Source organism: Spermophilus citellus (assembly GCF_964194105.1).
Source record: "Spermophilus citellus genome assembly, chromosome: 14".
NCBI lineage: Eukaryota > Metazoa > Chordata > Mammalia > Rodentia > Sciuridae > Spermophilus > Spermophilus citellus.
The window spans coordinates 89585740-89613575 of NC_138194.1; the positions used below are offsets into that span (position 1 = coordinate 89585740).

At 48.5% G+C, this 27836-nt stretch overlaps 1 protein-coding gene across 7 annotated transcripts in view; it reads right to left on the minus strand.

Moving 5' to 3' along the window:
• The window catches only part of MTSS1 (MTSS I-BAR domain containing 1), a 152450-nt gene that overhangs the window by 63492 nt on the left and 61122 nt on the right, over positions 1-27836 (minus strand). The window contains exon 1 of one of the 7 annotated variants that reach the window (XM_081265881.1): positions 24974-24995. The exons of the other annotated variants lie outside the window; for them this stretch is intronic. The gene's annotated coding sequence lies outside the window, so the exon portion shown is untranslated. Of the gene's footprint in view, positions 1-24973; positions 24996-27836 lie in introns of those variants that run through there. 7 annotated transcript variants of the gene reach the window in all.

The following is a 27836-nucleotide window of genomic DNA, read 5'->3' on the forward strand; positions in this document are numbered from 1 at the left end:
TCCACATAGTTTGTGACTTTATTATTGAAGCTAGATAATGAGCATCTAGCACAGGCAGCAGGAAACTGCAGAATCTGGTAGAGACAGCAAGGGAGGAGCTTCGACTGAGCAAGGGACTGACCTGTCTCTTAATGGTGTCACAATGAGAGTGAACAAGGGACAAACAGACCCCAGCAAATGCAAGGGCTGTGGGATAGGGAGCTGCGGGTCTTCCAGGAGCGGAATCCTTTCTCACTGCGCTGCGCTTTCTAACGTTTCAACAGTTCTGTTGGGAACTTGTACAGGTACAGCACTGGGCAGGGGCCAGCCCACAGACAGATTTTCTGCCAGGATGTTTGAGCTAAAAAAACAATCCCGTGGTCAAAGCAGCCCATTCAAAAGGATCTTGAGAAGCATTAAGTCCAGAGATTAACTGTCTGGGCCACAGAGCTGGAGGGAGGGGCTGGGGGTGCCTGGCAAGGCTCTACTCAGCCAGGCCGTCTGTGGGGAGGTGTTCAACCTGCCCTGGGAAGGAGTGAGGTGATCACCTGGCCAGAAAGATGGGGTGTTAAGAGTGCTGCAGGCTCCGGGAGGACGGGGAAGCCTTGGGGCCACTGATGCTTCCTCTGGGCCTCACCCCAGCCTCTGCTGCAGCAGACTGGAGGGCGAGGCAGAGGGATTACGTCTCTGTGGAGACGGTCAGAGTCAGATGCAGGCTGACCCAGCGCAAAGGCAGCTCTCCCAAGGCAGCTCCGTGGGGTCACTGCGGCTGATGAGTCAGCAGTTGGTGGGGGGGTTGCCACCTGGCCTGCAAGTGCAGGAGGTGAGCCCAGAGGACGGAGGTGAGCCCCGTCACCGTAAGTCTCATTCCTGAAGGTGAGAGTGGGGAGGGGGTGGGGCTTCCCTCCCCAGCCTGGAAGCCTGAAGTCCTTCCCATGCCCATCTACTGAGAGGAGGCAGCTGTGTGGTCCACAGAGAAACCTTCCAGGGCCTAAGGGGGCTGCCACCAGGTTCTCAGAAGAGAGAGGCTGTGCTTATCCCCCTCTGTGACACAGTACATCTGGCCTCTGCCCCGTGCCTCCATGGCCCTTGGAACTATCTGAAGACCTGGAACCATCTTACACGATTTAAACTGACTCAATTACATTATTTATTCAGTGGCACTTGAAGGATGAGGGTCTGCTACCAGAGAGAAACATGAGCATAATTATTACATTAGCAAACACATCCAGAGCACCACTGCATGCCTCAGGCAGGTAGTGTTCCCCTCCCCAACAGACCCTCAGGGGTCCTTGTCTCCACTGCATAAAGTAGGAGACCTAGGTTTGAAGAGGTTAAGTCACCAAACCAAGGTCACAAAAGGAGAATGTGCTGAGGCCAGGATTCACACCAGACTGTCAGATTCTAAATCCTTTGTTCTCAGCTCTTCCTCCATACCACAGAGCCAGGACCAAGAAGGAAGAGGTGACAGGGGCCCAGGGAAGTGCAGGCAGCAGGAGGAAATCACGGGGAGGGCAGGATGGGGTCCGAAGGGGGACCTTTGGGTGGGGGCGTTCAAGGACAGGAAGCTCCTGGTGAGGCATCTGACCTTCCCTGGACCAGAGGGAGCCCAGGAAGGAAACCCAGGGAGGCAACAGGAGCCACACTTTCTAAAGAAAACTGTGAAGTTATTTCCTAGAGATAAAGAGGAGCAGAGGGAAGGTGGGAGTGGGGAGGGGGTGGGGCTTCCCTGGCCAGCCTGGAAGCTGAGCTCCTAGACCTCAGCTGTAGGGCCTCTCCACTCCTGGACCTTTCCCCCAGGACACAGCGCTAATTACCCCTTCCAATTAAGCCACCACCGCAGGATGCTAGATCCAGTGATAGAAACCAGCAGCAGGGGCCCACTCAGTGGGGACTGGTACTCATGATCCCTGCTAGCAGGAAGGTTCCTCTCATATTCTCCCCACCCCCGCTCACCGGTGAGACCTGAGCTCCTGCCTCCGTCCCCCCAACCCAGGCCCCCGGGTGGGTACTCTGGGCAGGAAGGTGACAGGAGGGCCTGGAGAAGCCAGGGCTTGCTCACCTTCAAGTCCACTGTCCTGTATGACACCAGAGCTAGGTCAGCAGTACAGACCCTGCAGGGGACTCACCCATCTCAGCAGCAATTTACCTAAGTGGGCAATTTCATTCACCCCTCCTAACAACCCCCTGAGGCCATGTTTGTTGTTGTTACTTAACCCTCATTTTATTTATTTATCTTTTGGATCCTGGGGATTGAACCCAGAGGTCTTTAAGCAATGAGCCACATCCCCAGCCCCTTTTTATATTTTATGGATACAGGGTCTTGCTGAATTGCTTAAGTCATCGCTAAATTGCTGAGGCTGGCTTTGAACTCGAGGTCCTCCTGCCTTGGCCTCCTGGGCTGCTGGGATTACAGGCGTGTACCACTGCACCCAACTCCCCATTTTAAATATGGGGAAACAGAGGCCAGGATGAATTTTCCAGAGATGGGGAAACCCAGGATTCAACCCCAGGAGGAACCTCTACTTCCCCTGTTACTCCAGGGTATACTCTGGCTGTGACAGACACTCATGATACCATCCTGAGGGACGGAAGGTGTGGAGCCCCCTACCCCACACCTTGGCCCTGGTTTTGCTTTCCATGGTTTCAGTTACCTGAAGTCAACTGCAGCCCCCAAATATTACTGTGCAAAGAGGAATCAAGCAATTTTGAGAGACCCCAGTCATATACCTTTTATCACAGTGTACTGTCATAATTGTCCTATTTTCTTCTGTGTCTAATTTACAAATTAACTTTTTCACAGGTGTGTATTTATGGAAAAACCTAGTGTATATAAAGTTCAGCCCTCTGGATAAGGGCGGGGAGGGGGCTGCCGTAGCTGCCTCACCCAGAGGCTCATGGGGCCACAAGGGACATGAGTGAGTAAGGTGAACTCACGTGGACAGTCGTGCCCCACACAGATATTTCAGTCGATGCCAGGCCACGCGTACCGCAGTGGTCTCGTAAGATCATGCTGCCCAGTGGCACCACAGTCATCTGAGTTTGTGTAAATATACCCTATGACGCTCTCACAGTGACAAGGCCTACCTACAAACAACACGTCACCGCCGAATTTTGTGTCAGCACTTCTCTTCAATAGACCAGAGCACACCTTCCCGCATCTCCAGGTGGCAGACAGCCAAGCACCTCCCAGCCTGAGTGGCCTCCAGACCTGCAGGAGGCTGGGAAGGCACTGTCTCTATGCCAACATACCCAGGGCCATGGCCCTGACCTGGGTCTGCCTGGGGAGAGTGTTCTTCCTCCCAGACACTATATAACAGGGCCTCACCACCCCCTGAAAGATGAGACCCCAAAGCAAACCATAAAAATGACTCATCCTCATCACTTTAATTGCAACCTTTTAAAAACACGTTACGCACATTACACCTTCTTACACACTCTGCTGACTGTGGCTGCTGGCAGACATGGGAAGGCCCAGCTTACTGGGCCAATCCCTGCGTGCTCAGCCCTGTCTGAGGCTTTCCTGAGACACTTCCCCATGGAATAGAACCTTCTTAACTCGCTTCAAACTTCTTGATCAAAGTCATTTACTAAATATCCCAAGAATGGTGAGCAGGGAAGGGAAGTCTCCCTCCACCTCCCCTGGAAGAGGTCACCTTCAGAATGACCTATTTATTCCTTGGGCCCAGAGAGGCCATGGACCCCACAGCCCCCACTCTAAACCCACCTGAGGAGGTCGGGTTAAAGGGGGGCTGCCATACCTCTTGACAAGCCATCTGTCAACAGTCACCAGCAAAGTCCCTGAGGGCCCAAGTTACAAAGGTGAATCACATGGAGATGAAGGTGATCGTGGGGTTGGAGCGGGAACAAAAAGAAAGAAATGGAAGGCAGGCTGGGCTGGGAAGAAAACGAGGCTAAGAAAGGCCACTGGTATTTTTTTCATTATTTGGAATGACAAAGATCTCAGTTTCATCATCTTAGATCATAGCAATTCTAAGGAAGAAGAGGCCAATCGATAATTGATGGTTTGGGACTATGGGAAGTGAGAGTTGGAGAAAGTAAGCCATGTGCCAGATGGTGTGGACACCTGCCACTCAGTGGGCCCCACAGACCAGCAGCGAGACATGGGAGTCCCTGCAAACCTCCCCATGGAGGCCTGCATGGGACCCAGACCCAGGCTGCTCACGGACATGCTCAAGTTGGACAGGCGCTGGCCTCAAGTTCAGGCTTCAGAGTCAGAAAGCTCTGGGTTCCGGCCCCAGCCGCAGGACTCACTTGTTCCATGAGCTGGGGTAAGCCTGGTAGCCCAACCTGCCTGAGCCACCAAACCAGAGAATGCACATTAAAAAAAAAAAAAACCAACAACAAATTCTGATAAAAGCAAAAAAAAAAATAAATAAATAACAAAAAGACTGGAAGAAGCTTGCCAACTCCAGCTTCTCCATACTTTCATCATTCTGGAAACCCTTGGCCACGGCATTCCAGGGCCTGCTTGGTGTGTCGTAATGCTCTGCCACCTGTCAGCGTGCTCCTAAATACACATTTCAACAGAGCAACAAGCACCAGTGAAATAAATCTACCAACCTCGCTGGGAGCCAAAAGTACACTTGTGTAAGAAAGGGAAATAATGGCCACGGGTGGTACGCAAACATTTCACCAGCCAGTCCAAAGTCTCCTGTACACCTAAGCCACCCTCCTCAGCACACACCGACACAAACATGGCACACGGGCACACAGCTCCCAGGTCAAAGGCAAGAACAAGGCTGTGGGAAGCCAAGGGGCAGGACCAGCCTAGGTAGGTCTCTTGGACTTGGATTCCAGGCAGGTACTACAACTAAGTGTCCCTGAGACAGTCCAGATCAAAGGTCACTACCTTAACCCAAAAGTTTCCTCTGTGGCACAAAATGTCCTTTACTTCCAGATCCAGCAAACACAGCAAACTGAGTTCCCAGCACACAGGCCCTTGCAGACCCTGGAGAGCATAGACACGCACGTGGAGGCCCGGGCACTATGCACGGGTCACTGCCTTGCTCCCGCGTCGGTACCCTTCTCTCCACCCTGCTGTGCCCCAGTGCTCTGAGGCTTTGGGGTCAACTCCCCCTGTCCATCACCTCATCCCGAGTCTGAGCAACTTGGTCACTAAGATGCCATGACCCCCTGCTTCCTACCTCTCTCCCAAAGCCACCATTCAGGTTCTTGTCATGAAAGCCCTCAGCCACCAGCATCTGTCTCTCCACAGCTCAAGCCATCTTTGGCACCACTCCTCAGACACCCCCACCAGGGATCTGATGCCACTATGCCCTCAGGTGGCTCCCTCCTGCTTACAGAATGAAAACCAGTCCTCCAAAAGCAGGAGCAGCTACAGGGGGAGCAGTAAGTTTTTTGAATTCTCTATATTCTGGATATGAACCTCTATCAGAACAGTAGCTGGCAAAGATTTTTCTCCCATTTTGCAGGCTCTCTCTTCACTCTCTTAATGGAACCCTTTGTTGTGCAGAAGGTTTTCAATTTGATGGTATCCCACTTACTGACTGCTGGTTTTGCGTCTTGAGCTTCAAAGGTCTTACTGAGGAAGTCAGTTCCTACATCTACACCTAGATGATAGAGTGTTGACCCTATGTTTTCTTCTAGTAGTTGCGAGATTTCTGATCTAATTCCTAAGTCTTTGATCCATTTTGATTTTATTTTCATGCAGGGTGAAAAATAGGAATCTAAATGAATTCTTCTACATATAGACATCCAGTTTTCCCAGCACCACTTATTAAAAAGGATATCTTCTCCTGTTGGACCTTTGTCAAGTATCAGATGGCTGTGTAAATTGTGGTTTGTCTTCTATTCTATTCCATTGGTCTTCCTGTCTATTTTAAGGTCAAAACCATGCTGTTTTTGCCATTGTATCTCTGTAGTCGAATTTGAGATGCCCCCTGTATCACTTTTCTTATTCAGAATTGCTTTGGCCGTTCGAGGTCTCTGACTCTAGTTCTAAGAAGAATATCCTTGGCATTTTGATGGGGTTGCACTGAATATGTACACTGCTTTGATAGTATGGCAAATCTTGACAATATTAATTCCGCCTATCCAAGAACATGAGAGGTCTTTCCATCTTCTGAGATACTCTTGAATTTCTTTCTTCAGTGTTCTGTAGTTTTCGTTGAAGAGAAAAAGATGAGATCTTGACCTGTCATCAAGATTATCTAAGAGGTTGTAACAACTGATAAAAAAGTCACTAGTCTGATTTTTGTGATCAGCTGAATAGAGCAGCAAACCTTCAAATTTCCTCGATATAAATCATATTGTCTCCTGTTGCTTAAAGAAAGAAAGAAAGAAAAGAAAAAAAGAAACAACCCAACAAATACACAGTCCTGTCCTTGGTCCTCAAAGTGTGTTCCCTTCCTCCAGAGCATCAGTATTACCTGGAAGACAGATGGAAACGCACCATCTGGGGACCTACTCAGACCTGCTAACTTAGTTCCAAGTGACTCCTATGCACATTAGAGTTGAAGAAGCACTGTTCAATGCTACAACTTAAAAAGAGGGAAAAGAGTTAAAAAAAAAAAAGCCCTAATGAACTTTTTGTTTTGTACAAAACAATGAACTGTCCTTTGACTCTCCTTCCTCATCTATTAAAAGGGCTAACTGTATATTCTCTCTGGGTTTTTATGAGTTTCAATGCTGACCGCCTAGCTCAAAGCCTGGAACGTCAAAGGTACTCAAACTTCGATTTATTTACCCTCCAAACATCACTTCCTTCCTCTCCCTTTCTTCCTAAGAGTAAACCTCACTTTGTGGTTAAAGAGATCAAACTAAAGAACAGCATGTGAGAGGCCAAGAGTCACATGACAAGGTGACTCAGGTTCACCTTGAAAATAAACCCTTCAGGTGGGCCGTGTGTCTGTCACACAGCCTGCTAGTGGGACTCGGCCATTCAAGTTTTAGAAGACTTGGGGCTTCTTTGCTACCCTGCTTTTGATCTATCTGTAAACAGAGAAATCTGTAATGCTTGAGATGTCCCAGCCGAATCAGCCCAAGGCTTGTTTCCATAAAACCTCCCCTGCTCCCTCATCCAGAGCAGGCCCTTATCACAGTGGGTCTATTCCAGTGGCTTCCAGGTTGTCTCCCATCTGTCACACCAAGTTGCTGGAAGCTCAGGTGAGGGCCTAATCATCTTTAGTCTCTCCACAGTACTGTGAGATCTAGTGGACAGTGGTGCTCAATCACTGCTTTTGCACGGATGTTCTGAGCTGTTTTGTCTCCTATGCACCTGCCCCAGCTCTAGAGGCAATCAACTAATTCTGTGGCTGATGGCTAATTTTACTGGATTGCTATCCTGTTTTCAATCTGGTTGTTAAATAATGAGAAAGGTTAGCTCTCCGGATTCAAACCCAAGCCAAGTAAAATGCCCTGTGACATACACCAAGTTCCGGGAGTCCCTAGGAAGGTCAGCTGTCTAACAGGAAGGCTGGACACAGGGCCAGGCCAGTGAGGGAGCAAGAGCCCACCGGACACAGCCCTTGGCTCCGCCCACACAGGCACCTGGGCGGAACCCCAGCTGTTGCCGCAGTTCTTCCCTAAATACGTCTAAATCCTAGGAGGACACAACAGAGGTGATCAGCCAAGGGAGCTTACCTCCCCAAAGCTCTCCAAAGGGCGCAGGACAAGACAGGCCCATCTGCACAGCTGGGACAGAGGAAGCGTCACATGCCTGAGAGCCTGGCGTCTTCTCAGCTGTGATCACCGAGACCTCGGAACCCCACCAAGAAAAAGTACCCAGCTGTCCCCTCCACGCCTCAGCAGATCACATCTCAAAGCTCCTTCACGGGGATCAGAGCCCTCCTGAGGGCCCGCTGCCAGTAAAAAGGGTGAACTTCACATTTTGGCACAAGGATTTCTCTTTCCCTGTTGTGACCTTGCACGGTGACCTTAGATCCCCCTATCAGGAACCAAATGGTCAGCACCTACCATGAGCAGGAGCCAACAGCAATTGACTTCATGGAAGAATCATCTCTCCCTCCTTTTTTGTATGATTTCAAATATAAAAGCATAACACTCTGAACTAAGAGGGGACTTCCCCGCCCTCCCCGGCATCTATGACAATTCCTAAGGGAAAAATTAATTTCAAGTCTTCTGCTCTATGTCCTGTGTGCACCTTCCCTGTCCCCTTGTTTACTATCACAACCAGGTCGTCAGACATCCACCTCTAAACCTCAGGAACAGGGCCCTGCCTCAGGCCACACAAGTCAGCATCAGACCCAGGACTCACAACCGCTTTGGTTCAGGCTTTTCTGCAGAACCAGCCTGCTCCCTCGAAACAAAGAGCAGAGAGTAGGGCGGCTCAGTGTGAAAATGAACTTCTTTGTTAGTTCAACTCCACTCTGTGAAAGGGAGCAGGGATATGGGTGGTAACTGGAGAGGGAGACAGAATCAGAGGTTTCGGAGGCTGCTGATACAGAATACCTGCACTCGCATCTGATCTGGAATGAGGAATATACCGGGGGCAGGAAACCTGAGAGGCTGGGGATGAGGATGAGCCCCAGAAAGCCCTTCTGGGAGACACAGCATGGGCCACAGCGTGGGCGGATGGTGGTGGGCTTGGCATCTGACATCAGGCAGATAAACACTAAGCCCTTGAAGAAATGGCAGGATCACTTGCAAACCCCCGGGGTTAGACCAGCTGCTGTCTCACGCTGGGGCTGCAGGGAACAGGTGGTCACCTCCGTTCACACCCTGGAAGGATGGAATGTATGTGTCACATGGGGTCTCATCTTTCTACAGTGCAGCATGCTTCCAATGGGTCTCTAAGTGAGGGGTGATCGCCCCACAAAGCTAAGGGACTGCTTTTCATATTGCATTTGAGATGCAGATGTTTGCTCTTCCTTTCATTTGGTGCAAACTATGAACCACATGTAAAAGTTACTATGGGGGCGTGATAATAAATCACACTCAACTTGTCCTCCAAGAATGTACCCTCTTCAAGAAGACGTACCCCTTAGATACACAAAGGAGGCTGGCAGGTCTGGCAGTTTAGGGAGGTAGATTAATTCTAGGCGGGAGCAGGTTGCACTTCAGTGCAGGTGAGAAGCACCTAAGAAATGTTCCTGATGGGGTCTCTCACTTCTCCTAAGATCCTGTCATGCCTGTATCTTTTCAGGGCAGAAAAGATTTACAAACTTAGTGTTTGTAAACAGGGCAGAAGGTGTTGGCTTGGCTGATGGTGGTGTCCTTTAAGTCAGAGAAAGTAGCCTTTGACACTAAAGATGTGAATTCATTATAATTCTTTCACCTCATAAGAAAGATCCAAGGAAATTTCAAATTTTGTCACTATGAAAGGTTCAAAGTTGGAACAGTGCTGCTCTCTGCAACCAGAGGAGTCACAGAGTTAAGAGGACAAACACAAGTGCTTGGGATCACCACCCAAACCACCCCGCCTCAGGATTGAGCAATGCTGCCCAGCAGAGCTTCAAAGGAAGCCCAAGTCATCCAAAAATAAGCTTGGAATAAGAAGAGTCACATCTGAAACAGGAAGGGGATCCCACCCAGGCAGGCCACGTCCAAACCTCCCTCCCCAGCGGAGATCCGCTCCGTGGTCCAGGAAATGGCTGCGACAGAGAAGCAGACACCTGCTCCTGCAGTTCTCCCAGCTCCAGGGGGACAGGGAGGGCCACGGAGCTAATCACCGCAGCCAAGCGTGAAGCTCCCCACTTAATAACTGAGGAGTCTTTGGAGGAGCACCCGTCACAGCTTAGCAGCCACCACTTCAGCCAGGACAAAGGAAGGGTGACAAAGACCCTGAGGCCACAAAAGAATGGAGAGCGGAGGAGGCAGCTTTTCTTCTTCACTAGTAATTACCACTATAAGGTTACGAAATAAACAAATGGGAAATGTCACTGGGAAAGACAGAAACAGTCCCCATGAGGTCAAGAATGTTAATTAATTGGGAAGGCCAATCTGAATTCATCAAAAGGCTGAACTCACAAGTATTTACTATACGTTTTGTTTTAATGGCCAAAAAAAAATGAAAGCACTTCTATTTTTTAAATGCATAAATAGTAATGAGCAAGGTTAAAAAGGTGTCGGCAAGCAGAGGCCTGGGAACACCTGCTTTAATGAAGATGCGAAATTCTCACAACAGAAGTGTCAACCGCTGTAGGCGCATTCCGTTAAACACGCTCCGACAGCATGTATTCACTTAGATTTCTTAGATTTCTATGTGGTGCTGTGGCTTGTATTTAGTGTTTGTAAACTTGGGATCTGGAAGCCCAACCTAGTGAGATTGTTGCTGCATATATGATCCCAATAACTGCTAATTCTAATAGTGAATAAGATAAACAGCATAAAGACAAACTAAAATGGTGAAACCAAGGCATTCAGCTGCCATTTAACAAGTACCTACTAATAAAAGGTGCTTTCACAGAATATTTTCTCATGGGAGCTGCCCCACCCAACCTCAGCTGGGGTGCTGGACAGGAGCTCTTCCCAGTTCACCGGGGGAAGTGGGGGAGACTGAGGGGTTGGCTGAGGGGTGCACAGCTGGGGGCAGGGGTCAAGCCAGGACAGGACCCCAGATTTCTTCACTTTCTCGCCTATTTCCCACCCACCAGCCAAGGCAAGGCTCAGAAACTCAGTCCCTCCAGCTCAACAGAAAAATTGCCCTATCTGAAGTGATGATCATAGGATTGTTTTATGAAGTTCAGAGCCAGAGAGGATTAAAAATGCTATATGCACACCTAAAACAATTTAACTTCAAACCTGCAGTCCTCGGTCATGTGTGAAGGACAAGATCTTTCTCCTGAGTATGGACCTTCTAAATGGTGCTCCACGGCTTTCTATCAAAAACTACACCCCAGCTGCACACCTTACCAGGTCCAACCTGAGTTTCTTTCCAAGACAACTTCACCACTTACAAAGGGAAGGATGCATCTAGATTTTAACCACCACTCACACGATGTGCCCCCGTCACACCTAGAGCAACAGCAGTGTCTTTAGTAAGTTGTTTCTAAGTCTTTCCAAAACACACAACTGAGTTTTCAGAAAAATTATTTCTCTTTTTCACACTCAAATTTCATCATATGTAATGTTTTATTTGATCACATAATTACCAAGGAAGTACAAGTGGCAAAAACAAGTTTTGGGGGAAAAACACAATGAACAGGCCTGGGGCTGTAGCTCAGTGGCACAGCGCTGGCCTAGCATGTGTGAGACACTGGGTGCCATCCTCACACCACATAAAAAACAAAATAAATAGATAAAGTATTGATGCTGTCCATACAGAACTATCAAAAAATTTAAACAACACAACAGACCTACAGGCACAGAACACATGTGTGGGGTAGTGCTGGCAGTGGCAGACAGGATAGGGGACAGAAGGGGGTTGTCATTGTGGCCAGCAGAGGCTAGTTAGGAAAGCTTCTCCCCACCCCACCCCACTCACACCCCTGTGAGAACCTGAGGCATCTCCATCAGAACACAAAGCAATGTTCAGGAAGAAGGAATAAGACCCAATAAACATGGGTTCAAGCCACGGTGACTGTTTCAGGCCTGGAGCTCCATCAGTAGCATCTGCTTAAACAGCACTCCAGCCTCGCGGTACAGACCATGCTCGACGCACAGGACAGCGCCGCCTCCTTCACTGCTGGTGCCTCTCAATGAGCACCTAGCAACCCGCTTCACGGTAACAGATTCACAAGGATGGATGGAAGGGTGGGTGGATGGATGGAAGGAAGGAAGGAAGGAAGGAAGGGAGGGAGGGAGGGAGGAAGAAAATGGGAGGATAGAAGGATGAAAGGATGGATGATGGATAAAATAATGAAAGGAAGGAAGGATGGATGAATGGAAGGATGGAAGGAAGAAAGGATGGATGAAAGGAAAGAAGGAAGGAAGAAAGAAAGAAAGGCAGGCAGGCAAGCATGGTGGTAGAACTGTAAAAATCCTTCATTTGGTAACTTGTTTGGCTCAATGGCTCCTGGCAATGAAGCCTGGATCTGGATCCAAGTCAGAGTTTTCAGAGATGAACAAATTCTAATTTTACCAAGGCGTACGGAGAGACCAGGGCAGGCACAAAAGAAAGGGAGACAAGCAGAAGAGAATTAGGAAAGCATCAGTCCCGGGGCGTCAGACACAGATCTGGCTCCCTCTTCCCTCCAACTGCAGCCACTGAGCCCGGAATACAGTAGAATGAGCATGTTCACGTCAAGGCACAGAGAAACTGACTGAGAGCAAAATCCAGCATGAAGATAAATTATTACCTTCAGTTTTCAATAAACAGCAAGTCTCACTGAGGTAAAGGGGAAGCTGTTCCAGAATGACAATCATGTGGGTCTGGTTTCCAGCATTTAAATTTCATAAAATGCAGCTAACCAAAAGGGTATTTAAACTCTGAATTGAGGTGCGGGCCAGATACGGCTTTCGGTGGTGGAAGGGACAGGCCTGAGCTCAGCCCATCCGAAGTCCCCGCCCAACCCCCAAATGAATCAATCAGCAAATACGGCTTTTCAGACACTAATATGGCATTATGTAAAAATGTGAATATGTAACAGATGTGATTCTGCAATCTATATTTGGGGTGAAAATGGGAGTTCAAAACACAATTTGAGTCTAATGTATGAAAGAGGATATATCATGAGCTATGTAATGCTTCAAATAATCAATAAAAAATTAAAAAAAAAATACGGCTTTTACTCTGTAAGTTACCTGATATAAAATCTCCAAAGTACTAAGGAGACATACGAGACCTAGAGAGGGGACCCTGCACTTTGGGAAGAGAAAACACACCCATTTTAAGCCGGAGGAGCCCAAAGCCAACGGTTCTTCTCACCTCAGCTAATTCCTACCTTTCTTCTAACAACCCACCTGCAGCCCAACTAAGCTTTAAAACTATTAGGTCACCAGCCTCCTCCTCACTGGTGACAGGCTCCCTGCCCCCACCCAACTGGGAAATGGGAATCTCTTGAAGGGTTTTTCCTTCTGTGTTCTTAAAGACAATGTGAAAATCAGGGAAATAAGAAATGCAAAAAGACACAGAAATGCCCGCTAGGCCTCAGGGTGCAGCCCCAGAAAAAAGGTAGTGACCCACAATAGGTAGGGAGAGAACAGATCAAAACCATCTGCAAGTCCATAAGAGTGAATGTTTCTGCAGTCATGGAAAAATGACTATAGTATGAACAATAAAAAAAAAGAAACTAAAACCTGAATGCACGACAATGGGGTTATAAATATATTTAGAATAGTGCACATTCACACAGTTCAATGACACACGTGTCTGTGCATCTGGAAACACTAGAAGTACAACAAAATAGTACAACAAAATTGCAGATGGTGAGTTCTAGGAATATTTTACATATTTAAAAAAAGAATATAAAGAAGCTAATTGTTCAGGGTTTCTGAAATTCTGTTTGAAGAATTTATTTACTTTAAAATCAGAAAAAAAAAATTCATTATGAAAAAGTTTGTAGTGAGGAACAGCACACTGAAGAGATTTCCCTATGGTCCATTTGCATGAAAATCAGCAGGGTGTGCACCATTCACTGCTGGTGCTGAGACAGAGAGGAGAGCAGCAGCTCCCCTTAGGCCCACAGTTTGAGCTACATTAAGCCTGCAGTCGTTTCCTCTAAGACCTGGCCACCTACGCATTGCTAATTTTCATGTACAACATTAGCACACCTGTGTACACACACACACACACTGCCCAAACATCAAACCACATTTAAATGCATGAGCAGCACAAGAGCCTGTAGCATTTTGGTTTCCATGGCAACCTTATCTCCCTCTTCTCCAATCTCAGCTACAGATGAAAAAGTCTAGGTGCTTCAGTCTCAGCGATCAATTGGCAGCGAGGGAGTAGCAGACCCTAGTAGAATGCTCATTTGCTAAGAAAGAAGTTCTAATTAATTTCTTCACACCAACCTCAATGGAGTTGAGAGAATAGAGTCTTTGTGTATTTGCCACTGAAGTTCAGAACTGCCTCATTTTCATATTAGCAGAATTTAATTTTAGCATCATATAAAAATAATTAACCTTTCTCACTAAGTGAAAAGAAAAAGGAAATTACATTTTAAGATCCCGATTTTGCTATCCAGTACCCATGTCTAAATATTGATCTGCTCTTTCCAAATTGGGTTCCTTGGGCAGCGACTGGGGGGTGAGGGTTTCCTAGACCTCATTCTAATGAGGGGCTGAGAGCAACGCTCTGACATCTAAATCCTGCAGACCCAACAATATAAAGAAGCCGGCAGATAATTTCAAAAGAGATGAAGAAACTGAAGTCACCTATTTTGTTAATGATGCGAGAACTTAAAACATTTTATGGAACGGTGTCTACCCCTTAAGACGCTTCTCTAAGAAAGCGTCAGGCTTGATAACGTAGATGAAGTCAGGCATGTCATATGCCATAATGTTCAACCATAAATGTTTTTCAGATTACAAACTTGACATTGATGGCCTCAGGGTCCGAGGAGGAAAAGGCACACCTGACCCAGAGCTCTCTCAGGCTAGTGGGTCAAAAGCACATTTTTCACTGTGTATGACAAAACAGGGAGGCTCTCCCATATGAGCATGGCTAGTCCTGTCTTCCTGAGTGCCACCAACTACAAGAGTGTTAAGGTGAACTGACACTGTTCTTCCTCACAGGACCCAGAGTGACGCTGACCTAGCCCACAGCTATGACAGAGCCCACGGCTGCCAGCTTATCAAGGACTTGCTCATGTGCACCCACTCTCCCCTCCAACTCATCCTCTCACTTGAAGCTCGGCCTGCTTTTCAATGTTAAGCCCCAACCTTTGACCTAAACTCTTCATCATGAGTTCCCAGAAAGCAAAACAGACCACAACCCCCTTGTCATTTAGTAGGCATTCCAATGTCTCGATGACAATGGCAGAGATGTACATTATGGCTCTTGAAGTCTGAAGTGTTTCCCATGGGAAATGGGAGCACGTCTGTAATTCCAGTGACTTGGAAGGCTAAGGCAGGAGGATCACAAGTTCAAGGCCAGTCTCAGCAACTCAGTGAGACTCTGTCTCAAAAAAAAAAAATTTTTTTAAAGGGTCCAGACATATAGCTCAGTGGTTCAATCCCTAGCCCTACCAAAACTAAATATTTACTATGTGGCCTTGGGCAGAAAAAGTTTCTGCCCAAAGCATTTAAGCCTCTCAGAGGAGGTCCATGTTGTCACCAGCAGGAAGGAGGCCCTCCCTAAACAACCCACCTGTGGAACAGTGGACAAGACAGGGCTCTCAGGTGGGAGCTGGGCTTCCTGCTGGCCTTCATGCCTACCACAGACCCTGGCGAGCCGTAGCACCTCTGCCCAGATAATCAGGGTGCTGATACCTCTTCACAAGTGGTCATGGGAGCAGACAAGACAGCGTCTGTTGTAGGGACAGACACGGCAAGGCACCCAAGACAGCAGGAAACCGTTTTATTTGGCTGCAGCCAGGTTCAGAGGGCACAGCTTCTGCTGTAATCAATCAATCCCCTGAACCCCAAGTTCAGGGAGTTTCAGAACTTTATACCCAGCATGTAAGGAGAGGGGCTCAGAAGTTCACAGTCTGCAGAAGTTCACCCAAAAGCAGCTTTTTCTTTCACTGTTTGGGCAAGTTAACCCTTCAAGGACAACACCTGAGAAGGGGGGAGCTGCTTCTCCCCTTTCTTTCCTCCCGGGCCAGCTGTTACCAGGGAGCCCAACTGGTAACTTCTCTTATCTTAGACATGTAGACATCTCTGTGAAGCCCCAGCTCAAGGCCAGAGGCCTTGTTAAAGGATTTGTCTTTTTTTTTTTTTATCACATTTTGCACTTGCAAACACAATTCTACAAACTGCTATACTGGATACATGTTTGTGGGAAACTAGGAAAAGGGTGTCCAGCACTTGGAGTGCTGATCTCTTCCCAGCCAGTGGCAAGTAAAATAAGCAACAGGAAAATAGGAAGTTTAACTACATTGAACTCTTTTGTAGAGACTCTTTTGCTGATAGTCTTTAAAATCAATTATGGTGAAGATTTCTAGAGAAACTTAGCTAAGATTTTTGATGGAGGAGGGGGTGCCCTCACATGTCTACAGCCAGGCCCTTGCACCAGGCCTGTGTTCCCAAGGCACTAGCGTTCCTGACAGCTCAGCCCCTGCCCCAAGGTTACTGGAATAAAAATGAATTAGATATGAGTTAAGGTGGCCTCGAGCTCAGCCATGATCTGTGCACCATGACCTGCTTGTAGCCACTCAGCGCTACGAGCCTGTGGCACTTTGCCCTTCTTGAGTCATGGAAAGGTAACAGGTGAGGATTTCACATTCTCTTGTGCTCAGGGGAAACACTAAACTCTTTCAGGCTGGACTCTTTCCCTAGGAAAGGTCAGGCAGCTTCTCAGACACAGAAAAGACCTAAAGCTTGGCCACTCAGAACCTGTCTCCAAACGTAGAATGGAGACAGCAACTGGAACAGGGCATCGTCCAAAAGTGGCCAAACCACACACAGGCCAGCTAAGCCTTCACAGAGCTTGTGCTTTAAAAGGTTGTGAAATCACACTCCAGTTCTTCTTGCTGTTATGGACACCCACACATGCTAGGTGTGAGTCCAGTACTAACACACAGCAACAAATGACAAGAGTCAGATCATCAGCATGTGGTATGGAGTGGGGCCCCAACATGGCCGAATCCTGAGAACATGCTAGGCCAGGGGCAGCCGCGGCTCCTCACCCCACTCTCCAGTCTTCCCGTGACATCCCATCATCTCCATCATTTGCAAACCAAAGCCACAGGCAGCCTTCCATGGCCCCAGCCTTTCCCCCAACACACATGACCTTCCCCTGCATAAGGCAACTGATACGAAAAAACGAATCTCAAAGATGGGAAGGACAGGGTTGGAATGTTGGTTGCACAGTTGGAAAAACTGAGGCTCAGGGTCCTTGGCCCGGAAGCAAGGATCCATTCCATCTTGACGCCCAGGAAGAACTTAGTAGTTAACTCGGGCATTTGAATAACTACTGCTTACGCCTAAACTCTAATTCCAACTCTTCCACCTAGCAGTTGTTGTTGCAGGATGTCAGTTCCGTCAGTTCCCCTCTGTGCCCCAATCCACCCATTGATGGGATGGAAATAATAACCTGTATCCCAGGTTGTCATGAAGGCTCTGAAGTTAATGCACTTCAAATGCTCACGACAGGGCTAGGCACAGAGTAACGGTCCACAGGCTGGCTTCCGCGACCTGCTGAGATCATCCTCCCAACTCCAACCCAACTCTCTTGGCCTTCTCTGTCACACAGTCATTTCACAAGCATGGTTACAGCCATTTGTAAAAATTATGACCCAGGAGAGGCCACTCCTGGATGTCACTGTCAAGGCCTCCACCAGCCACAAACAGCTTCTCTCTCGAGGACATCTGGCTTCCGCCGATAACATGCCACAAAGCAGGCCAAAGCGGGAGGGGGTCACGTGCAGACATGAAACAAGAACCTGAGCACAACAGGTCGGCCGGGCAGCTCTTCCTTGCACGCGCACTGCGACCACGTCAACTGTGCTGTGCTACACCCGTCTAGGGCCAGCAATCCGAGTCCACGAGGCCATCATACATTACTAGAGTTGGGAATGCGTTGCACTCAAAGCACTTCCCTGGAGCTTGACCCTCTGAATAAAGGCTGTGGGCAATTCCCGACTGCAGAAGGGTCCATCCCCGAAACCACAGACCTGATAAAGAACCATGTGAAGGCTTCGCAGGAAAGGCAGTTATCTTGGCCCTTCGGGGACGTGAGTTTCTGCCCTGTCACATCATCCCGGACAACAGCCAGCAGGAAAAAATCTCTCTCTCAAAAAGAACCTGTAATTCACCCGAGGGGCTCAGGGACAGGAACATGCATACAGTCTGGGTCCCCTTGGTCCCCAGATGCGGGGACCCAGGACTTGTGCTGGCGGGGCCCACCCTTCCTATCTCGGAGCTGCCACACTCCAGAAGGAGATCTCTGTGGCCCTCTCCCAAACTTTCCCGGAGGTAGGGTGGCCACTCCTCACCCTTCAGTGACCCCAAGTCCGTCCATGTGAAGGATTTTCACTCCCCAACTTCAAAACTTAGTTCTTAGGCCACCTCCTCCTGGAGCCCTTTTTCTGGCTACATTCACTCAGGGGCTCCCCTCCAGCCCCCGCCCTGCTGTCGTTCACAATCAAAAACTCTGTGAACGGCGACCTCAACTTAGCCGATACAGGAATTCCGTCTATACACAATCAGGGAAAAGGTCACATGTGCTATCTCATTTAATATTTTTTTTAAACAGGCTTTCCTAACATTTACTTGGTATAAACCCCCCTTTCCTCCTAGGAAACAGTGTGACTTTCTCTGAGGATGACGGAGGACACCTAGGGTCAACAGAAGCACCAACCACATCTTCTACTCAAAGGATGGTGCCATCTCAGAACACCGCCACTCGCTGCCCTCAGTGCCCCCAGGAAGCAGCCAGCTATCCCGGCTGCAGGAAGGGCCTCTCTCCTACCACAGAGCAGCAACTTCTCGGCTATTTACATTCCAGAGCTCCCTGTGGGTGGATGTTTCTGGAAATATCTCAACACAACCTCACACAGGGGCAAGGGGCTGCATCGTTGACACCAACCTGCCAGGCCCTAGAGAAACAGGTTCCTCAGGCATCCACTCGGGAGAGGGAGATGAGCCCCAAGTGTCCTGAGCACGGCTGCTGATAGAATCCCGAGGATGAGAATCATTGCCAAATGAACAATTAACCTATTTTTTAATGTTTTGCCCTCTTCTCCCACCTGGTTTTCATTTTAAAGAAACACATCATTAGCAGAGAAAGAATTCACTGTTATGAGAAATGAGAAGCGTCACGGAAGCCAATGTTCCCGTCTCCTCTCTCACGGTCCCTGCCACTTTGCAAGGCAATAAGACCTTCTATAAATGTAAGACACGCTAATGAATTCAACAGCAGAAAAGCTCTTCCCACCTCAAAGATCTGCAGAAATCAAAAATCTTGAGAACTGCCAGGCATGGTGGTGCACGCCTGTAATCCCAGTGGCTCAGGAGGCTGAGGCAGGAGGATCACAAATTCAAAGCCAGCCTCAGCAATTTAGTGAAGCCTAAGTAACTTAGCGAGACCCTGTCTCCAAATAAAATATTAAAAAGGGCTGGGGATGTGGCTCAGTGGTTAAGCCACTCGATTCAATCTCGGGTACCAAAAATAAATGAATAAATAAAACAAAGTCTAGAAAACGTTAAGAAAAATGAGAATTTCATTAAGTATAATGCAACATTCAAAGGTTCATACTAAACCACATGAAGTCTATTCTTATGTCAAGAACACTGACCCCAACCCATACTAGTCACTAGTGGAGGGTGAGATAACTAGCTAGGTCACTTTCTAGGTCTCAGCTCTTTTTTTAGAAAGGGCAGGCATTTGCACAGGACAATCCTTTGAAATGCACAATACATCATACCTATTAACATGATGACCCAGGTGAACAGCCCTCCACCCCATGAAACATTTTCTGCCTCTTAGATAAAACAACCTGAGGCTCTGATAATTTCAATAATTTGCTATTATGGTTTAGATATGAGCTGCCCCCAAAAGCTCATGTATGAGACAATGAAGGAATGTTCAGAGGTGAAATGATTATATCATGACAGCTGTAATCCTGTCAGTGGATTAATCCACTTGGTGGATTAATACTCTGAATGGATTACTGGGTGGTAACTGAAGGCAGGTGGGGCATGGCTGGAGGAAGAAGGTGTCTGGGAGTGTGCCCTTGGGGATCATATTTTGTCCCTGGCTTCTCTCTCTGCCTCTGTCTCTGCTTCCTGGCTGCCACGAGCTGACCTCCTTCCTCCACCGTGCCCTTCCCCTTGATATGCCTCGTCAGGCCGAGAGCCATGCAGCCATTCCACCAGGGACTGAACCTCTGAAGCTGTGAGCCAAAACAGACTGTTCCTCCTCTACGTTGTTCTTGGCAGGTGTTTTGCTCACAGTCACCAAAACCTAACACATTTACATGAGGTCACCAAGTTAGAAAGGACCCTGGGCTCTAGTTTTTTGATTTATGAAAGTCTAACAATTTCATGATAAGGCTTAAGGCTCGACAAGGCACCCTGTCCTTAATCAGGAACCCCTCATCAGGTGAAGCACGGCTCCTTCCTCCCTTTGCTAACCTCCAGCTGAACAGCGGAGGGACCCTGGACTGGAAAATGAGGTGGGCGTGAGAGCCACAGCCGCCCTGGCTGCCCCAGGCTTGGTACCTGCGGGGCTGGCCTGTGGGGGTCCTGCCACCTGCACAAACCCAGTCTGCCGGCCCTCCAGGGGAAGTCTGCTCTCAAAATCACTGCAAATGGGTTTAAAGGCAACACGTTACATGCTGACTGCTATGGTCTGGGTATGGTTTGCCCCTCAAGGACTCACGTGTTAGAGGCTTTGTCCCCATTTGGCTCTTTATGGGGTGATGGGATCTCGAAGAGGCCTAGTGAGAGATACTGAGGGATGTTGCCTTCAGAAGGGATTAAGGTAGCTCTCATGGAGCTTAGTTCTCCTCAGAGTATATTGTTATAAAAGGTTGAATCTGACCCCAGAATCGTTCTCTGATTTCCTGTCTGGCTCTTATTCTTACACATGCTCCTGCCATCTGCTACAAGGTCTCTACCAGAGCCAAGCTGAACTGATGCCCTGAACCTGCAGAGCTGTGAGCTAAATAAACCTCTTTTCTTTAAAGTTACCCAGTTTCCAGTATTTAGTTATAGCAACACAAAACAGACTCATATACCAACTCGTCTACAACAACCAACTGGACAGGAGAATGGCACTTCTGGGCAACTTGGGCTTTAGACTTGGCGTGGAGATCCAAGGGATTCCTAAGAGTATAGAGTCAGATCTACCCTGCCTAACCTCAGCAGAACAGGGAGGAGTCTCCACAGTAGCCTCAATACAACCATGTGCTAGAGAATGGACTTTATTTGCAAAAGCTAAAGATGAGATGAAAGCTCTCTTTGTCTTCCAGGAATTGACCACTGGCTGCAGGGGAGATGAATGCTCCTTCCCCCACCCTGATACAATTTGGAGAGTAATGTGTGCTGATACTGGCACATATACATGGTGGAACCACCAAAGCCCAAGTGATAAGCTGATGGAGGAAGGAGAGAGAAACAGGAGGACTTGGAAGAAAAGGCGGTAGCTTGGCAGGCTCTTGAAGCATAAGACAGAGAGGAGAGGGTACGAGGTAACCGGTGAAGTAGGTGGTGTGTTCCTGGGACAGGGCATCCAGGGTTGGGGTACATGGACAGAGGCTAGAAAAGTACATTCATGAAAAATGTTGATGCTTGAAAAACTCCCGCTGAGGGGGTTGCACTTCATTCGTAGGCAGAAGCGAATAGTGAACTTGGAATGTTGTAAACATAAGAGCACTGGCTGTGTCCATGTTAATCTTCACACATCATTGAACCTCCTCATCTCTCTTACCTTATGAGAAAGAGATCCCCCTTGTTCCAGGAGAGAAAACTTGAACTAAGTCAGGCTTACTAACTTGTAACTTACTTACTAACTTGCTCAAAGGTACCCAACATTAGTGGTGGGGCAAGAATATTTGAAGCCCAAGGAAGATAGGCTTCAAGCAAGGGAACCCAGTTTGCAAAATAAAGTTCTTAAGTGAGCTAAGTGAGTTTGAATTCCTCATAGAAGGAAAACAAATACAAGGAATTGGAGTGAAAACTGCCAATCACGAAGAAGCAGACGTGAATCTCTCCAAATGACCACCAAAGAACCCTGAGATTGGGTCTTTTACAATCAAAATGGAACTGTTTGCTCAGAACCACCCTGAAGTATTCCAACTGTAGACACGATGCAGACAGAAGGTGCTCGGTGATACCATGAGACGCAGCCAGCCAAATCCAGGACACAGAAGTTCTGTGGGACAAACACCCCAGTTCTTCAATGAGCAGTCCTGCATGGCTTAACGATGGGAATTCATGCTGAGAAATGCTTGCTCAGGTGATTTCATCATGGTGCAAACATCACAGAGCTTATTTACATCAACTAGGTTGGCTACAGGGTCACTAGGTGGTATGATCTTATGAGTATACTATTGTCATTGACCAAAATGTTACATGACACATGACTATAAGTGGCATTTTTTAAGAGGGACGAGGAAATGTTATAGCTTAGAAGAAATTTAAGGGACATAGAAACCAAATTACTCTGGTTTGGGTGAGTACCCCTCGAGACACATGTGTTAAAGGCTTGGTCTCCAGCCCGAGGTGTTACTGGGAGGTGGCAGAACCTTGAAGAGGGGGGCTTGGCAGAAGGAAGTTAGGTCAGTGAGGTCCTGCCTTCAGAGGGGACTGTGGGACCCTGCTCCTTCTGTGCCCTAGCTATGAGGTAACTGGGCCTAATCCACTAGGTACTCCCACCATTATGCACTGTGCCAAAGCCATGGATGGAAACCTTTTAAATTATCAGTCAAAATGTACCTCTCCTTCTTCTATGTTGGTTTATCTCAGGTATTTTGTCACAGAGACAGAAAGCTGACCAGCATACAAATGTAATGATAGGACTTTGTATTTGGATTCAAATAAACCAACAGAGAAGACTCGAGTGAATTGGGAAAACTAGGGACTGAAGAAGCCAGCAAATTCCAGGTAATTTTGTTAGAAGTGGCAATGATGTTACAGTTACAGGGGTTTTGTTGTTTTGCTTGCTAGGGATCTAACCCAGGGCCTTGCACATGCCAGGCAAAAGCTCTTCCACTGAGCTAAACCCTCAGCCCCGCCCTTTTTCTCAGTTCTAGTCTGAGCCGCACACATGTAAATGCATATGGTGGAACAAGGAAACGCCTGCACTTGCTTTAAAACACTGCAGCCTGCAAAAAGGGAGTGGGCGTGTCTGAAAATAGGAACAACAAAGTCAGTGGGGGATGAGGCTGGAAATGAATAATGGGGGTTCATTGTTGTGTCTCCCTCTGTGTATATTTAACACTTTCCATAATGGAGTTTAAAATGAACAGAAAGATTTTTCCTTTTTCTCAGCACATGTGCTGTTAAAGGCAGAGTCAGCAAAAAACCGAGAGAGAGAGAGAGAGAGAGAGAGAGAGAGAGAGAGAGAGACTGACTCATTTCCTAGTCACAGATGGACTGGGGGACTGGGTGGGACAGAAGTGACTTTCCTCTGCACTTATCAACAGAGAGGGCAAGACTTGGAGGCAGGTGGCTGGCTGTGCTGGAGTCAGCCCCAGATCCCCCCAAAGGCAGATTTAAGAGACTCACAGGACCCGGGTAGCAATGGCCCTGCTCAAATCATTCGCCCGGCAGGTGGGTGCAGACCACCAGGCTTCCTTCTTATTGATAACTTCAAGTTATCAAGTTACAGCAGGCATGATGAAATAGGGTCCCTCTCTGTCTGTTGTGCTCTGAATGTTTGTGTCCCTGCTCCCACCCTGCCCCCAATTCATGTTGCAATCCTAATCCCCAATGTGATGGATTCAGCGCTGGGGCCTCTGAGGGACAACCAAGTCCTAAGATTGAGTCCCTGTGAATGAGACAAGAAAGATGACCTGTGTGTATCCACCAGTGAGACACAAGGAGAAAGCCAACGTTTGCAAGCCAGGGAGGTGGCCCTCAGGGACCTAGGCAGGCTGGTACCTTGATCTTAACATCCAGCTTCCAGGGCTGTGAGTTTCTGAGGTTCAGGTCACCTTGTTCTTGGTGGTGGCAGTGGCGGAATTACAGCATCTGAACTAGGAGCTCTCCTCTGCACTGTTTCAATGACCATGAACACGCCCCAGCAATCCTGGACTGTTACACACGACACTAATCACTACGGGCCGCACTCTGGTGAGCAATTCCCTTACAAGAGTTCAACACCAGTGAAGAGCCAGGCACAGTGGGAATCATGGGTGATCAGAGATGACGGATGGCTGGCAATGAAAATCCTGTTCAGAATGGTTCTCTCTGACATTAAGAGTACTTTAAAATAAATAATCATAAAATGATATCAATTACTGCAGTAAAGTAAGAGCTCAGATTCTGGGTATGAGAGCGATAGTTTAAGTTCCTCCCAGGACTTTTTACCTATTTCAGTGACTTTCATGCCAGGTGTGTGTGTGTGTGTGTGTGTGTGTGTGTGTGGAGTGTGTGTGTGTGTGTGTGTGTGTGTGGAATGTGTGTGTGTGTGTGTGGAGTGTGTGTGTGTGTGGAGTGTGTGTGTGTGTGTGTGTGTGTGTGGAATGTGTGTGTGTGTGTGTGTGTGGAGTGTGTGTGTGTGTGTGTGTGTGTGGAATGTGTGTGTGTGTGTGGAGTGTGTGTGTGTGTGTGTGTGTTTATACCACACAATACTAGGAAAATTGCCCTCTAAATAAAATGAAATACTTGGATTGCAACAGGAAGAGTGCCACTCCAAGCTTATTCTAGAAAAGCCAGTTAGAAGTCACACAGAGCCGCTCTGCTCACTTCTCAGGAGATTAAAGGCTGAGAGTATGTCACTGATAAACAGCTAACATGTTTCAACCATTGGTCCCACTAGTAAAAGTCCATCGAAATTCTTGGAAGGAAAGGGTCTAGGTAAGATTGTCATGGCATCAAACGGGGCCATGTGAAGTACCTGTCCATCATCTTGATTCTCCTCCTCACTACGCTGTTGGGACACCACCTGGGCTGGTGTCCACCCCCACCGGGGCAACGCGAAGATGTTCATGAAAGGAGAGGATATTTCTATAAAGAACGACTAAATCAACGTCCAGCAGTAAGAGAATCCCTCCCCCAACTCTGTCTCTTTCTCTCTCTATTAAAACCAGACCTTGTCCTTCACTGCCTCTGGAATTTCAACAACAAAAGCCACAGAGTATTAGAAACAGTCTCTAGTTTTCACTGACTCCAAAGTACTACTCCCCAAAATGTGTCCAGCGCCGTGGACCTCAAGATCACGCAGCTGTCCCAATGACACCGGTACTCCAGGACAGTGCCCACCTGCTCATGTCACTGGAACCTTCTGGAAGTCCTTCTGGGGGCTCTGGGCTCTACAGTGAGAGACGGAAAAAATCACCCTGTGGCCCCAGGTTAGGATTCGGGAAAGCACAATCAACCTGGCAGAGGCTGTACCCCAGAAACAGGAGCCAAGAGGAGCCAACAAGGAGCACTGGCACAAGTGTATAATTAAAGGGCACATTTTGGTATTTAGATGTGCGTGTGCAAATGCACGCACACATGTGCACACATGCGCACACACACATATGCCCTCAAGCTGGGATAAAGGCGAGATCAAGGCAATAAATCAGCAAGCTGCCCCGCCCCCGACAGCACAGACCACTAAACCCTGCCTCCAGCGGAAAAGGAAGTTCCTGGGTTAGAGCTTAAGCCGCCTCCCACCGGCCTGGGGCACATGCCAATGCACATGCTGCCCACGGTCTAAAACCCTGGCTGTGGTCCAGCTGTATAAGTGCAGCAGGGAGCCCCCCCCCACACCGGCCAGATCATCCCTCTCTTCCCCTGGGCGCCCCATAAAAGGCAGGTCCTCTGATACATGAAGGGTCTTGTCACCCTGTCTCCCCACCACAGCCAAAAGGAGGGCCTGATGCCCCAAAGGCACAGTTGACACACATATGGCCACCTTGGATCCACAGAGACGGACAGCATTCATTAAACAGAGGACTCCAGCAGGAGGCCAGAGGTGGGGATGAGTCTGCTCAACAGAGAGTTTACCACTAGAACCTTCATCCTCTGAAGAAAGGGTTTTGGGAAAAAATTCAAATTTTAAAATGTGAATTTATTTTTTCTCCAAAATGCAGGAGAGATATTGAACAAAGCAGCAGCCGAGGAGACCGTCTCCCATCAAACCCACTTCCCAGTAACACCACCAAAATTCTGCATGTCAGTTTATTTCCTTCCAGGATTTTTTTTCTTGTAAACAGATGGATTTTTACAAACAATTCAAGCCAGCACAGCCCGATTATTCTAGTAGCTAGACAAAGAGCAAGCTTCACCAGCCGTCATCCACCAAAGCACTGCCTCCAGGGACAGAAGCCACGATTGTCTCGGGCTAACTCCAAAGGAACGGCAGCTGGAATGTAGGGGTGACCACCATGCTCGGAAGCCGGATGGGCCAAAGGGTCAGGTAACAGGGCCTCCCGGCAAGGCCACAGGTGCAGGCACCGTAGGAGAGATGCAGAACAGAGCCTCCCCTGCCCATGTGAGGGTGCCAGCTTCCTTCCACACCAGCTGTGCCCTACAAACACCCTTGAAAGGCGGGGCAGGGAGTAACCTGAGCAGCCAGCAGTGGGCCACAGAGGATTTCCCCTCCCCTGAAGCCCACAGAAGCCGCGGCAGCACCAGGCTCCACAGCTTGCTCAACACACTCTTTGAGCCTGTCACGCTCCACCGCGGGCTGCTGCTGGCATTTCGCACCCACCCGGGGACCACGCAGTCGGAGAGGCTTGGAGAGGAGCTTCACCCATCCACATGTCCTCTGCGCCCTCCATACAGCAGGTGCTCAAGAAGCATTTCCTGGGCTCATGGGCTGATGCCCCTACAGTTAAAATAAAAAAAGCAGCATATATACACTCAATACAAATGAAGTGAATATTTTTTAGATTAAATAGAAAGGGAAAGGATACCCCCAGTCTTGACCGCAGGCTCTGCTCTCGCATCCGATAGTTGACGGGAAAGGCAGAGGTGGTGTTTTAGATCTGTGCACCCATTTGCTCCGACTGTTACGGGAGTCCAGGGGCCCAAGCTCGATATTTAATTTGGGAAAGGGATAGGGTCAACGCTGTACCAATGAGGACTTAACCCAATGGGAAGAACAGAACCCAATGATAACTGAGAATACATAGAAGCTGGTCCCCACAGTTTCTTGGCAACCAACAGGGCCCTTCTTCCACTGCTCCACAAATACCAAGAACAGTGATGCTTATATGACTGTATTCCAGGACCTGGCACATAGTAGGTGTTCAATAAACACTTCGGAATGAATGGTACTGTATGCCAGATGCAGCAGGAGACTCTGAGCAGACAACCTCAGTGTCTGTCACCAGGCGGCATTTCACCTAATAGCATGGTTCTCAATCCCGAGCCTTCCAAATACTCAGCAGCCAGGCTCTCCCCAGACTTCCTGAGTCACTCTCTAGGGACCGGGCTCTGCACACCTTCAAGCAGCTCCCCAGGTGATTCAGAGGTACGGCACCCACGCTTGAGAACCTCTGCTCCAGACAGCAAATTAAAAGGCTTCTTATTTGCGAGCGTCAGTACTCCCCTCCCCACCCTCGGCCCTACTAAACCTGATGGCACTCTGCAGTGAGATAAAGCAGGTAGAGGTTGAGGGCAACAACCCCAGAGCCCAGGGACTGAGGGATGGGCCACGAGTCATTTCTGACCCACTGTTTCCTATAGGTAGCCAAGGAGCACTGCTCTCCGGTAGCCAGGACCCCACGCCACCCGCATTTCCCTCAGGGCAGCTGAGCCCGGACTCTACAAACATAAGCAGCCCGCCTTACCCTGCACTCCAGGGCCTGCAGGGAGAAGAAGGAACACCACAGCATGGCAGAAACGCCCTCCTGGGACTTAGCTGCTGAGGAATAGGCCTCCTGAACCTTATTTGGTAGGAAAGTCCACAGCCTCAGGTGCCTTGTGCTCCAGGAGGCTGCCCATGGAGGCTGGCAACCATCTCCAAGAAGCCAAGGACACCCATCGCCTAGAGGGGAGGAAAGTCCCCACATCCCAGGCTTACTAACTCCCCCCAGTCCCCTCTTCCTGGGGCCAAAGCTTCCGAAGCCAGCTGAGGTGGGGGCACTCAGGAGTGGGCCAGTTAGGAGGCCCAGCCTCACCTGTACACCAGCCCAGAACCACCCACCTGAGCCACCCAGGCCCCACCAAGGCCAAGGTGATGACCTCCCTTTCTCCCACACTCCTGA